This window comes from Rhinoderma darwinii, chromosome 2 (genome assembly GCF_050947455.1).
Source record: "Rhinoderma darwinii isolate aRhiDar2 chromosome 2, aRhiDar2.hap1, whole genome shotgun sequence".
Classification (NCBI taxonomy): domain Eukaryota; kingdom Metazoa; phylum Chordata; class Amphibia; order Anura; family Rhinodermatidae; genus Rhinoderma; species Rhinoderma darwinii.
The window spans coordinates 300,473,720-300,488,475 of NC_134688.1; the positions used below are offsets into that span (position 1 = coordinate 300,473,720).

The following is a 14,756-nucleotide window of genomic DNA, read 5'->3' on the forward strand; positions in this document are numbered from 1 at the left end:
CAAAAATATCACATACAACACATAAGCCATAAGCCTATAGTTCTTAGCAATATGCAAGATGGATTTATCTGCACTGCACGCTACACTCTAAAGCTGGCCATACACTTTAGATTAGGATCACCCACAATGCGGCCGATCAATCTTATGTCAGATTGTTTGTACAAACGATCCAACCATCAACATCCCAGACTGAATTGGCAGATTAGATACATAGCTTTTAAAGGCCCCATGCACACGACCGTGATATACGTTCCGCATGTCGGCCGCATGTCCCGGACCGAACACCGTGCAGGGAGACTTGCTCCTAGCATCATACTTATCCCACTAAAGAACAAAAAAACCTGCAGGAAAAATAAGTTTCTGACATGTGTCTGTTAATAACTACTATCTTAAGTTTGGTAAATAAACTTGGACTGCTACATGAGTAAGGCCCCATGCACACGAACGTATTTTTGCGGCCGCAATTCACCCGCAGATCTGCGGGTGAATTGTGGCCCCATTCATTTCAATGGGCCCATGTACACGACAGTGGTTTCCAGGCTCATAGAAATTACTGCACACGGCCATGTGCACGGCCCGCGATTAGCGGGCAGCCCGCGTGTGACACTCCATGGCCGTTCGACCCGAAAATCACGGGTGTGCACATGGCTACGGTCGTGTGCATGAGGCCTAAAAGATGCAATGATGATCACTATTTGCGGTCAATGCAAAAAGGCTTTAAAAGGCTGATACCCAGCGTTCTTCAAATTCTCAATGACATAGCAAATTAGAATAATATGCAATTCATAGTCAGTGGAAGCCTGTCCTATGGCTGTGTTCACATGTGCGTCGCAGGCTCCGGAAAAACAAACGCACAAGTGAAAATAGGCTTAAATTACTTAGAAATCGCAGCACAAAATAATGAGCAGAAGTACGCAGACACATTCAGGATGCAATTGCAAATAATAAACTATCTTTTCACAAAGTATCCATAATAAATATGATTATTAGAAAATCAGAAAATCAAATTAGAAATATAAAATGTAAATTAATGAATCCCCATTATAAACATGAGGAATACTCTGCAATTCAAATTTTATAAGGAAATGACAAGAAAACAACAAAGATGCCATGTTAGCCATGTTGTATAAATGTACCTTTTGTACAATAAATAACTGAAGAAAAAAAGGTTTACATTTGTTGAATAATCTAGAACATTAGCCAGCAAGGACGGTAAAAAAATACACAGATATGCAAAATCCAAAACTAGGAGACGATGATTACACTTCAATGTGCTTTATGTTAAATCATTATTTTTTTTGCACAAAAAGCAGCGACTAATGGGGTGTAGAGAAGATCAGGGGAGGAGGTATACCAGTAACACGTTCACTTGCTGAGAAGGTAATGATGTAGACTTAGCTTTATGTATAAGTAAAGGTCTATGACATCGGAGAAAACCAGCTGTAAAAATATACATACAAATTGCAGAGAAGTCATCGGAAGATTCTGAACTAATAGATAGGACAGAACACGCTAATGCTTTATTATTGTTCATTCATGGATTTTCGAGATGCTACAAATCATTAATGGACAAGCACAATTTTGGCTACCATATGTCAGCTTTACAACAAAGTTACAGCACTTTTGGGAGCCAAGGAAGCCATGTCAATGTTTTGGCTGTAGGTGGAGAAACATCTAGAACCGGAGTAAAGGAAGTCTGTATGGAGATTTTTGCACTACCAAATGGCTGACACCGCTAGATAACTATCGGGTAACAGATTAGAAATGTACCATTGCCTTCATCGTCATGAAAGCAGAGCTGGAAATTAACAGCATAGGGGTGGAGTGCTAGATACCGGACACTTACTGGCTCGGTGGACACTTGCTTGGCAGAATGGAACTTATTTTTTACCCCGATGCAAACCGTAATCTTTTCAACAATAGAATGTTCCTAATCCATTACCCGATAGCCGGTGTCAGCTGTTTAGTAGCATACAATCTCCAGAAAGACTCACTTTAAGGCCCCATGTACACGATCATAGATTTAGTCCGTAATTACGGACCCATTGATTTCTATGGCCGACGGACACCTTCCCGTATATTTACGGGATGGTGTCCGTGCCGTAGATACTTTACGTAAAAAACAGGACATGTCCTATTTTTTTATTTTACGGATCCGTGCTCCCTTACTTTATAATAGGAGCACAGCCCGCAATTGCGGACGGGTCTCCGCGCCCGTAATCATAGACTGTGATTACAGGCATGGTCGTGTGCATGGGGCCTAAGACTTGGGTCAACTTTACACTCTGAAGCATAGATAATATATCATTTTGTAAAGCAACATTAGTCAAATAAGATAAAATGTCCATCCTCAACCCGGTATGTAACTGAAAATGTAAAGATTAAATATAATTAAGGAGAAAAACGTTTTAACTTTCCATTACATTGTGCACAGCATTTCCTTATAAGTATAAAAACGTATGGTAGAGATTATTTCATACATACTACTTTGGTTGTGCTCTAAATGTGGACAAACCTGACCAAGAGGACACAGATTCCAAAAGTACATATGTACCACATGTTCTGCACATCAACACTGTTACAGGAGAATATTGTTCCCATCCAGACACTCTGTCTTATGACCACATAAAATATACCTGGTAAATAGATATAGTATATACTGATATTATTCAGTGGTGTTCACCCTTTGAGGTGGCAGTATGCTCAGAAGCCATTTGGTCATAGATTCTTATCTACTGCCTTATTAGCATTACAATGGGCCTTAGTACAGGAAGGAGCCATTGTAAACTGGATGTAGAGACAGCTGAGCATACTGGGAATAGATTTACCTATACTGTACAGATGCACATTGGAAGGTGTATGGGTGGTCATAAGGCGGAGTCAATGGAATGGGTGGGTTCAACCCAGGGATAGGAACATATAGGTCATGGGAAGCTGTTGGTGCTGGCTCTTTCCTGCCAGCCCTGGACGCTCAGCACTTAACATCAGGAGCAAGCTAAGTTCTATTATATGTGTGCTTTCTGTGTATGTATATAAGTATAATTATATTACAGCAGACTTTATATGTGTACATAGAGATATTCTAGGAATCTTATGTGGATTATAGATGAGTAGATATATATATGCTGTTTATGCATGAGTCTCTATATGTACATGTACTAATGGTCAGGCGCTGTATGTGGCTTTGGTTATAGTTGTAGTACCAGGAGACCGTATAAGGTTGATACCTGGATTTATATTATATATACATACACATTACTAGTCACATGTGCAAAGTGTCCAGGGAAGGTAGGAACAGAGGCAGTTGTGTGTGGTTGTGTTGTCTATGTAATGTATTGTATCTTGATGTAGTGTATATTGGTTTGTCACGTCTATGTTATGAGTAAAGTATTTTTATATATTTAAGTATCTGCGAGGGTTGTATGTTACTCCTGTGGTGTGTGAAGGACTGGAGTGTGTGCACATTGTGAACAATACAAAGTAAGCGGACTATATAGGAAACAGAGGTAACGGACTAGGAACGGAGAAAAGGGAGATAATACAGATAATCATGTGCCCCCTTTAACAAACACGTTGAAAACTTTTTCGAAATTGTAAACCTTAAAGGCCGAGTTCACACCTGCGTTGGTGTGTCTGCTGTTCTGCTCCCTCAAAGGAGAAGAACAAAGATACCGGAAATGCATATTTTGTTGTACGACAGACACCATCGGCACTCCACAGAACCCATTGACTTTAAAAGTGTTCCTTTGGGCTTCCGTCAGGGTGTTTGTGGTTTTATCAAAAACAATAGCGCAACAGGCTGAGCTACTATTTTGGGTATTTTCATCAGGATCTGTGACTTAGACCCCTAGCGGAGCCTCCAGTGCTAATTTGAACAGGACCCAAGTATGTCAGTCTGGTTTTAGTTCAATATACAGTATAGGGAGAAAGCTGTGAATCAGCGGCTGGGGCGGGGGAGACAAAGCTTATAAATATCAAGCACTCCAGAATGAGAGCATCATTATGCAGACTATTGGTTAGATTCGCACTGCAACTGATAAATTGTAATTTTATGAAAACTACTACAAAAAACATTGCAATAATCAGGTTGTCAGTCACTACATTATGCTGCTATCAGATAGGGCAGCATAAACTTGGTGACATATTCTCTTTAATATTCCTAACAAGGGTCGTATTTCATGTACACACTGGATCAAATCCCTTGCCTACAACTTCACTCTCTATACTTCCCGCTTGCTACTCCTCTTCACGTTATGTCAACATAATACAAAGATGTATTGGGTTGGTGGCGATACGTCTGGGGCACTTTGTCCCCTTTCCCTCTTCTGTCAACAACGCTATACGAATATCTTATGGTTTGATGCAACATTTTGATTTACTTAAGCATTTCTCATATACTAGTGATGAATGTTGAGGGGATAGGTGGTTTTGTGGGGGTTTATTTCTTTGACCCCTTATCAGGGTGGCAGCCCCCAGGAGTATCTGTTTAACATATCTATGCTATTTAAAAAAAAAAATTTTTTTTTAATGTGGTGTCAATTGCTTCCAATAAAATGTATTTCTGTGTAATATATCATAACTTGATTGTTTTTGCCTTATACATACCCATTTGTTTTTCGCTTATTATTGACTGAAGCTTTCAGGGTATGTGGCAACTTTTTTTTCGGTGCCTGCCGGGGGTAATTGTTTGTTTACAAAGATGTATAGGGTTGATCGCTGTATATGTTTGTACATTTCTTTATCATATTGAAAGAGAAGGGATTATACTTAAAATGTACTTAACCTTTCAGGTGATTTTTTTTTTCAGAACATGCTGTCGGGTGTGTGTACATGAGGAAGAACACTATTTCTGGCCATTATAGGACTTGTACTCTGGATTAATTAGCAGTTTTCCCATCTGCAGGTGATCTGCGATTCTCGGTTTTACCTGAGCCAGTGAGTGTTGCCTAACTGCTATAATGTTTGCCATACACTGCATACATAGGGAAGAGGAGAACCCTGCTCTCCTATCTCCTTTTAGCACACATAGAAGCAGCAGCAACATGGAGGATATCACACATCAGTAATGAGCAGTGAGGCCAGAACTAGGGCGAGATAGAATACCTACTAGGTAGAAGATGCCATCTCCGTGCGCCTCTCTGCCTCTCTCACTCACTCTGCTCCTTCCTCGCCCTCTGTAGACTTCTATGGGAGTGTGTAACCTGATCCCTCAGTGAGCTTATAGTCCAGTGAATTGAGAGTGAGTGATGAGTGCAGGAGCCAGGCAGTAGGGGGGAGAAGTGCCTTATAAGTAGAGAAGGAGACATTTTTTTCGAAAAATATATACTCCACAATACTGAAATTAAAAAACCAAGAACTGCAAGAATTAAGGTTGTGCAAATTGAGGAAGTAGCAGGTGTCACTAAGATCTGCAAATGAAAACAATTTTGAAGCACCTAGCTCCAATCTGCGGCATGCGGGAGAGGCATAAAAGCCAGATCGATCGCAAAGTTTTTTAGCCACAGGAAACCTCAAAAATTGGATCAAGTGGTGTGGGATGATTGTGCGATGCCTCCTGTTCGTCAAAATGACAGTTATCGGCACTTGTCTCAAACTGAGAGGGACAAAATCTTTGAACTGAGAGACCTTGGTTTATCACTCCAGCAAATAGTTACGCGCCTAGGCAGAGATGTCAGCACTGTTCAACGTTGCATGTCCCGGAGGTTTGGAGAACAACAAACGGAAATGACAGCAAGAGGTGCGCGGTGGTAAACATCTGCATGGACGGATCATCTGATTGGAAGAATGGCAAGCAGTGATCCATTCTGTACTGCAAGTGAAATTGGATGTCATATCCCAAGCCTAGGGCGGCAACCAGTGTCGACACATACCATCAGAAGGTGTTTGAATGACTTCGGTCTACGAGCCAGACGTCCAGCTACAGGCGTTCCATTGACTACATACCACCGCTCTCAAAGGCTATCATGGTGCACAGCAAGATGACAATGGAGTCTGGAATGGAGATCTATCCTTTTCAGCAAGGAGTCCTGCTTTTGTCTCGCATGCAATGACAGCCGGAAATTTGTCTGGAGACCATGTGGGCAACGCCATAAAGAGGCCTTCCCAAGGGAACCTCACACCAGTCCTACTCCTGGGATTATGGTGTGGGTTGGCATACGGTACAGTAGCCAGACCCCTCTAGTCTTCATTTAAAGTACACTAACAGCTCGGCGTTACATTGATTTGGTTGTGGAACTGAACCAGTGGTGCAGTCATTTCTCCAAAGTGTTCCAGAAGCCCCTATTCAACCGGACAACACCAGGCCGCATGAGCTTGTGCTACTGTGAGCAGCCTGCGTGACTCCGGACTTGTCTCTCATCGAGCACATCCAGGACGTCATAGGTCGGCAATGAAAAAGGGGAGCTGCCAATCTTGATGATTTGCGTGCCCAAGTGCATTCAGCATGGCACTGCATTCCTCAGACAACCATTAATAAGCTCATTGATTGAATTCCACAATTCCAAAACTTTTCCTTCTTGGTGTTGCAATTTCAACGTTGAGGAGTCTACTTACACAGTGCAATTTTTGAAGCCACAACCAAAAGAGGATTAAAAAAAAAGACATTAGGTAGTATATTTTCTATACACTTCCCCCTCCCTTCAGGACCCACTCCTGGTTGTGGCTTCAGAAACGGCTAAAAAAAAACAAAAAAACTGCACTGTATGAATATAAGATCTACTACAAAGTTTCTAATATTCGCTTGTACTATTGATATATGCAAAGTTTTGAAAAAGGGTAGTGACAATTTAAAAGGAGTTTTCCCGGTATTTTACATTGATGGCCTATACTTTATATGTGTATGCAGGAAGGGACGTTTTTGTTTTTTTTTAACAAGTACAGGCAAACTTTGGAAGATGTAGAAGGATAACTATATTCAACATTACAGAACTCTACAACATGTAACATATGATCAATCAAAAGAATATATAAAACCGACATCTATGACAAATCTGCTTCAGGCTGGGTTCACACATAGCAGACAATGATTGCAATTTATTAAGGCATTTGCACCAATTTTCTGGTGTAAAAAAAAGTAACACATTTTGGTGCAAGCCAATTCCCACTTTAAAAAAAAAAACTGTCAAGAAAAGAGGGTTGGGTTAAAAAGGAGAGGCAGAGCTAGCACGTTTCCAATGTATTAAGCATTTCTAAAGACAAAAGTGGTGCAAATATAGCACACATCTATGCCTATTAAAAAGAAACTCACATAGAAGTATTAAATGCGTTAGGCTGTATTCAGACGTAGTGGTCATGTTACAGATTATTAAAGCAAATACCGCAAAGTCATGGAGAAGCACAGCTTTTGTAAAAAAATAATCATAAATTAAAAAAAAAATGACATGACTGCTACTTCTGAATATACCCTAGAAGCGAATCATTGGTTGCATTCATGTTTTTTCCTGCATTGAAGACAGAGTAAAAAACACAAAAAAAATAGCCAAAAGGTGATAAATTTAACAGTTGAACTGCTAACTTTCACATCACCAAATAATATTTTTAGGCTAGATTCACATATCGTGTATTTGTTGCAATCCTTCTGGATCTACTTCTGGCTTTGGTTCAAAAACCTGCATCAAAATCTGCAACAAAACCTGAAACAAATACAGTGTGTGAATCCAGTTTTAGAGCATCAATATAATGGCAATATACACTGGGTAATCATACAATTGCATAATTAAGAGATTGAAAAATACAAGAAACAATTGGAACAAGCTCACAATCTATAGAAATGAGTGAATACCTGGAAAAAATGAGTTTTCGGATAAAAATACACTATTTTTCCAGTACATTGACTGACCTTTGTGCTTACAAAGACACACATTTCAGCAATCATCAGCAATATGTGAAAAATAAATCCAAACTACGATGAGAAGGGACAGCTGAACAATGGATGCCAAGCATTTACACTTCCTCTTATTCATGGCAGTTGAAATCACAGCAGGAAGCAAATTTATGGGTCCTAAAGACTAGTCCTATAAAGAAAAGGTGTATGTGTTTGAACTGTGCTTGTTCTCTTGAAGAAGCAGAGTAGAAGGCGTTGAGTAGAATACAGATTAATGTATTTCTATTGACGTGTGTGTGTGTGTGTGTGTGTGTGTGTGTGTGTGTGTGTGTGTTTATGGAGAAAGCATACATGAAGTCTTGTAACTCTATATAATGAACACCTCACTCCACACACTATTATAAATTCTCAACAGCGGACTGCGCATCTATTTACATAGTACGGTTATAAAAATATATTTCCATTAAGTTCAACCGAGGAAAAAGAAGGGTGCAAAAAACCCTAACAGGGATGGTCCAATCTGTTCTAAAATTATATACAAATTAATGTTCATATTTCTGGATACAGATATTGTCACGGCGCGGGGTGTGGACCCACTGGGCCGTACCGCGTAGCGAGGTAGCAGCTGGCCAACAAGGTACAAAACAATGTCTATAGTTCTGAACAGGTACCTGAGGCAATGTAGACAGTGGCAGGAGCACGACTTGACTTTCACAGCAGGTGACGCCGCGGATGCAGCGGGAAGAAACGACTTGACTTTCACAGCAAGTAAAATAGAACAGGATACATGCAGCAGGAACAGGTAACACTGGGAACTGGAAAACACTGGGAGACCTTTAGCAAGACAAACTAGGGTATACAACAATGCTCAGGCAAGGAACCAGTGGGCAGAGCCCCTAATTATAGTCCAGCAGCCATTTGGGCTGATAATTGATAGGTGACAGCTAGACGTGTACTGGCCCTTTAAGGCCGTGCACATGCGGGCACGCTCGCCCTGCGGGAATAAGTACGAGGACCCGGAAGACCGTGCCGGCGTCTCCCTGGAGGGAGCTGACGCCGTGAAGAGGGATGTCCATGGCCGGGATAGTCAAGAGGTAAGTCAGGACGACAACCCCCGGCCCTAGACGTTACAGTATCTCCCCTCTTCTTGGGGCCAGAGCGGGAAAGAAATTTCTTCACGAGGACAGGAGCATCAATGTTCTCCTCTGGCTCCCAAGACCTCTTCTCTGGACCAAATCCCCTCCAATCCACCAAGTAAAAAGTCCTGCCTCCTACTTTCTTGGTGGCCAGGATCTCCCTCACTTCGAAAGTTCCGGATGAACCGTCAGGAACCACTGCGGAACTAGGAGTCCTGGAGTAGCGGTTCAGGACCACGGGTTTTAGCAAGAAGACGTGGAAGGAGTTAGGAATCTTGAGGGTAGGAGGCAGTCGAAGCTTGTACGACACAGGATTGATCTGCAGTAGAATCTCGAAGGGTCCAAGGAACCTGGGAGCAAACTTGCAGGATGGCACCCTCAGGCGGATATTCCTGGAAGACAGCCAGACCTTTGTACCTGGAAGAAACTGGTGGGGGTTCTCGTCTTCTAGTGTCTGCCTTTCTCTTCATGCGATCCACTGCCAGCAGAATAGAAGATAGTGTCTGCTGCCATATCTGCTGAAAGTTCTTGAAGGTAGAGTCGGCTGCAGGCACCTGAGACATAGTAGCGCCGGGCAGGGGTATTCGAGGATGTTGACCGTAGAGTATGAAGAATGGACTGGAGGTGGTGGACTCACTGGTATGGTTATTATAAGAGAACTCCGCCCAGTCATCATGTCGTCTAGAGACAAAGTGCCGCAGATAGTTCTCCATAGTTTTGTTAATCTTCTCCACTTGTCCATTGGACTGATGGCGGTAAGCTGAGAAGTCCAACTTTACATTGAGTAGGCCACAGAGTGCTCTCCAGAACTTTGAGGTGAACTGGACCCCTCGATCCGAGACAATATGCAGGGGTAATCCGTGCAGACGGAAGATGTGTTGCATGAAGAGATAAGCCAGTCGAGTGGCAGAAGGCAGGCCAGTCAGAGGAACAAAATGAGCCATTTTAGAAAAACGATCCACCACCACCCAAATCACAATGCATCCCGCAGAAAGAGACAGATCCGTGACGAAGTCCATAGCAATATGCCGCCAGGGGGAATTGGGCACGTGCAGTGGTTGGAGCAGACCGGCTGGTCTGGAGTGGGCAACTTTGTTTGCTGCACACCGTACAGGAGAATACAAAGTCCAAGACATCTTTGGGCAGCGTGGGCCACCAGAACTGACAGGCAATTAGGTCTCGGGTCTTACGGGCACCCGCGTGACCTGCAAGCTTGGAACTGTGACCCCAGCGAAGGATTCCTCTTCTGTCTGCCAGCCGTACAAAAGTTTTTCCCGGAGGAATGTCTCTAACCTGCAGGGGGTTAACAGAGTAGATACAGGAAGGATCGATAATATTCTGTGGGGACTCCACAGTGTCCTCTGTCTCAAATGACCTAGACAAGGCATCGGCCCTCACGTTCTTGTCGGCAGGTCGGTAGTGGAGTTCGAACCGGAACCGTGCAAAAACCAATGACCACCTGGCTTGATGAGGATTCAGCCGTTGAGCCGTCTGTAGGTAGGTCAAATTCTTGTGGTCCGTGAAGACCAGGATAGGATGAGCTGCGCCCTCCAGTAGGTGTCTCCACTCCTGCAGAGCCAGCTTGATGGCCAGTAGCTCCCGATCTCCAATCGAGTAGTTGCGCTCTGCAGAAGAAAACAGCTTGGAGTAGTAACCACATACCATCGTCTTGCCATTCGAACCTCTCTGGAACAGTAGTGCACCGGCACCAACAGAGGCGGTGTCCACCTCCAATGAAAACTGTAAGGATACATCAGGGTGGTGAAGTATAGAAGCTGACGTGAAGGCCTTTTTTAAGGTTTCAAATGCGATTCCGCCTCTGGAGTCCATACCTGGGCATTCATACCCTTCTTAGTGAGGGTGGAGATGGGAGCTGCCAGAGAAGAGAAGTTGGGAATGAACAGTCTGTAGAAGTTGGCAAATCCCAGGAAGCGTTGTATGGCCCTTAAGCATTGGGGACGTGGCCACTCCCGGACAGCCTTGACCTTTTCAGGGTCCATCTTGAGACCTTGATCAGAGATGATATAGCCCAGGAAGGGAAGAGACTTCTCTTGGAACACGCACTTCTCCAACTTGGCGTAAAGAGGATTCTCCCTTAATCTAAGCAACACCTGGCGGACATGGCCCTGATGAGTCACAAGATATGGGAAAAAAAAAAAATCAAGATATCATCGAGATACACCACAACACAGACAGAGGAGATCACGAAAAATATAATTCACAAATTCTTGAAATACTGCGGGAGCGTTACACAGGCCGAAGTGCATGACCAAATATTCGTAGTGTCCATCACGTGTGTTAAATGCAGTCTTCCACTCGTCACCCTGACGGATCCGGATTAGATTGTAAGCCCCCCGCAGGTCAAGCTTGGAAAAAAAATTTGCCCCCCCCCCGTATGCTATCAAAGAGCTCTGAAATCAACGGCAAAGGGTACCTGTTCTTCACCGTGATCCGATTGAGGCCTCGGTAGTCAATGCAGGGTCGAAGGGATCCATCCTTCTTTTTGACAAAGAGAAACCTGGCTCCGGCTGGGGATGAAGACTTTCGTATGAAGCCCCTCTCCAGATTCTCTTTAATATAGGCCAACATAGACTGGGTCTCTGGCAAGGAGAGAGCGTGTACTCTACCGAGAGGAGGGGACGAATCAGGAACCAAGTCGATAGGACAATCGTTTTCTCGATGTGGTGGCAATATCTCTGCCTCCTTTTTGTCGAAGACATCAGCAAACTGAGAGTAACAACGAGGCAACCCTGTCAATAACTGATGCGGAGAAGGCTGGGATAGATAGACATGACCCAGACAGCGGTCTAGACACTTGGGACCCCACTGGAGAACCTCTCCGGAGTTCCAATCCAGGACTGGGGCGTGAAGACGGAGCCAAGGCAAACCCAGCAGCACGGGGTTGACGGCCTTGGACAGGACATACAGGGAGATGAGCTCAGAATGAAGAGCTCCCACTTGGATTCTCAAAAGCTTGGTCACAGACAATACTGGGTCAGGCAAAGGCAGTCTATCGACCGAGGCAACGATCAACGGTCTCTCCAGCAAAACAGTGGGCAACTGAAGAAGATCCACGAGGTCTTGACAGATGAAATTGGCAGCGGAGCCAGAGTCTAGGTAGGCAGAGACTGGATGAGGTCTCTCGCCAGCGACGATGGTCACAGGAATAAACAGCTTGGACGAGAGTTCTCCATGAAGTGCAGTAGCGCCCAAGGTTGTCTCTCCAACCAATCCCAGGCATTGGGGTTTCTTAGGCCTCTGGGAACACAAACGCACGACATGGCCAGCGAGGCCACAATATAGGCAGAGTCCAAAGGTGCGCCTGCGCTGTTTTTCTTGAACAGATAGTTTAAGCCGATCCACATGCATCGGAACCTCGGGCGCAGCAGAACAACAAGGCAAGAGGGGTTGCTGGAAGTTGGGCGCCAGTCTAGGAAGCCGTTTCTCCTGTAGAATCTCTTGGGATCTCTCTCTGAGCTTTATGTACACACGGGTAGCCAGTAGAATCAGGTCATCCAGGGCAGCTGGGAGATCTCGAGCAGCCAGTTCGTCTTTGATCTCAGGCGATATGCCATGCCAGAAGGATGCTACCAAGGCCTCATTGTTCCAGGACAATTCTCCTGCCAGAGTCCGGAACTGGATGGTGTATTCGCCCACGGGGGCGTCCTCCTGACGCAGGTTAAAGATAGCAGTGGCTGCCGATGAGGCTCGTCCAGGCTCCTCAAATACGGAACGGAACCGCACAAACCCCTGGAAGTCTCGGGTCCCTGACGCTCCCAATTTGGATTCGTCCACGCCAGGGCCTTGCTGGCGAGTAGGGATATAATGAAGGCGATCTTGGTTACATCCGAAGGAAATGCTTGGGCGTGCAGAGTGAAATGGATTTGGCATTGATTCCGAAACCCCCGGCACGAACTTGCATCCCCTTGAAACCGAGGTGGCAATGGCAGCAAGAACAGAGTCCGAACTGGGGCTGGCAGGAGGTGTAGCAGGAGGGTCGATCGGAGGAGCTTGAATTTGAGTGGTGACGGAAGTAACTAGCGCACCTAGATGCTGTGCCATAGAGTCTACTGCCACAAGGAGATGATCCTGTCGTGCTTGCAGATCCTGCAGGTCCGCCTGCATGGCTTGGGAGGATGACAGGCTCTTGACTTGGCCAGCGGGGTCCATGGCCTGAGCGTACTGTCACGGCGCGGGGTGTGGACCCACTGGGCCATACCGCGTAGCGGGCAGCAGCTGGCCAACAAGGTACAAAACAATGTCTATAGTTCTGAACGGGTACCTGAGGCAATGTAGACAGTGGCAGGAGCACGACTTGACTTTCACAGCAGGTGACGCCGCGGATGCAGCGGGAAGACAGGACTTGACTTTCACAGCAGGTAAGATAGAACAGGATACAGGGTACAGGCAGCAGGAACGGGTAACACTGGGAACTGGAAAACACTGGGAGACCTTTAGCAAGACAAACTAGGGTATACAACAACGCTCAGGCAAGGAACCAGTGGTTTCTCTGTTTCTTCCGTTTTTCTTCTTTCCTGTTTTCTTTCTTCTTCACAGGTTATATTTATATGTGCCATACTCTTGATACTAAGCTAACATTTATCGTCTCCAAAGTCCCTTATCTACATCTACATATATCTACCTCAGTTATCTTTAGCTCTCTCACAAGCCTGCTTCTTGTCCAGTGGCACAGGGTGAGAGGTGTGCGCTAGCTAGGGGTGGGGGAGTGGCTCACTCACTTTCGGCCGGGTCTCCAATCCTGGCTGGACGTGGGCGGCGCTGTCAGACAGCGTCCGCGCACGTCCGCCTCGATGACGCGGTCACCGGAAGTGGGGCAGTAGCCATCTTGCTACCCCCGGCCTGTCGCCGGAAAACCTCCCATATCACCCACACGGACACCAATTATCTCAAATCATGCACATATATAAGGGAGGGTCCCGCAGGGAAGACGCCACCCCTGGACGAAGGCATCTGCCGAAACGCGCGTCGGGTTTGACGTCTCCCCCATGCGGTTACATGAATCCGGGTACGTGCCATTTCTCATTTACTTAATGCACATGGCTATTCTGTTACTCAGATCTAGGGTGTACTACTTTCAAATCAGTCTCAGCTATACTGCTAAATGACTCTAACTTATACTTACTGGTTATAATTACCAATACCAGTTAATGGTGTTATAGACATTAGAATCACCTGATCTAATTCCTTACACATATGCTACATGTATTGAGCTGTTTACTGAACTAACATTTAACCCTGGGTCCTTGTTATTTTCATCAGTACCTTTTCATGTATTCCGTGTGGGCTGACGCCCTTTTACACTGTATGACTCATTTTTAATTGTTTGTCTTTCTATCTGTTAATAAAGAAAGTTTTTTCTATTACATATCATTGTGAGTGTACTTGACCTCTTTCTCTTTAGGTTTCTAAGGAACCAGTGGGCAGAGCCCCTAATTATAGTCCAGCAGCCATTTGGGCTGATAATTGATAGGTGACAGCTGGACGTGTACTGGCCCTTTAAGGCCGTGCGCGCGACCTGCGGGAATCAGTACGAGGACCCGGAAGACAGTGCCGGCGTCTCCCTGGAGGGAGCGGACGCCGTGAAGAGGGATGTCCATGGCCGGGATCGTCAATAGGTAAGTCAGGACGACGACCCCCGGCCCTAGATGTTACAGATATGATACAGAGCTCCAAATCCCATGAATAGACATAGATTTAAAACATAATACTTTGGCTGTCTACATCTGCCACTAGAGGGAGCTTAGTTCATACGGTATCCTTATTTATTGAGCTCAATA

The 14,756-nt window shown here is 44.9% G+C and overlaps 1 protein-coding gene across 3 annotated transcripts in view; it reads right to left on the reverse strand.

Annotated features, from left to right (window-relative positions):
* The window catches only part of ACACA (acetyl-CoA carboxylase alpha), a 454,335-nt gene that overhangs the window by 302,324 nt on the left and 137,255 nt on the right, over positions 1–14,756 (reverse strand). The gene's annotated exons all lie outside the window — the stretch shown is intronic.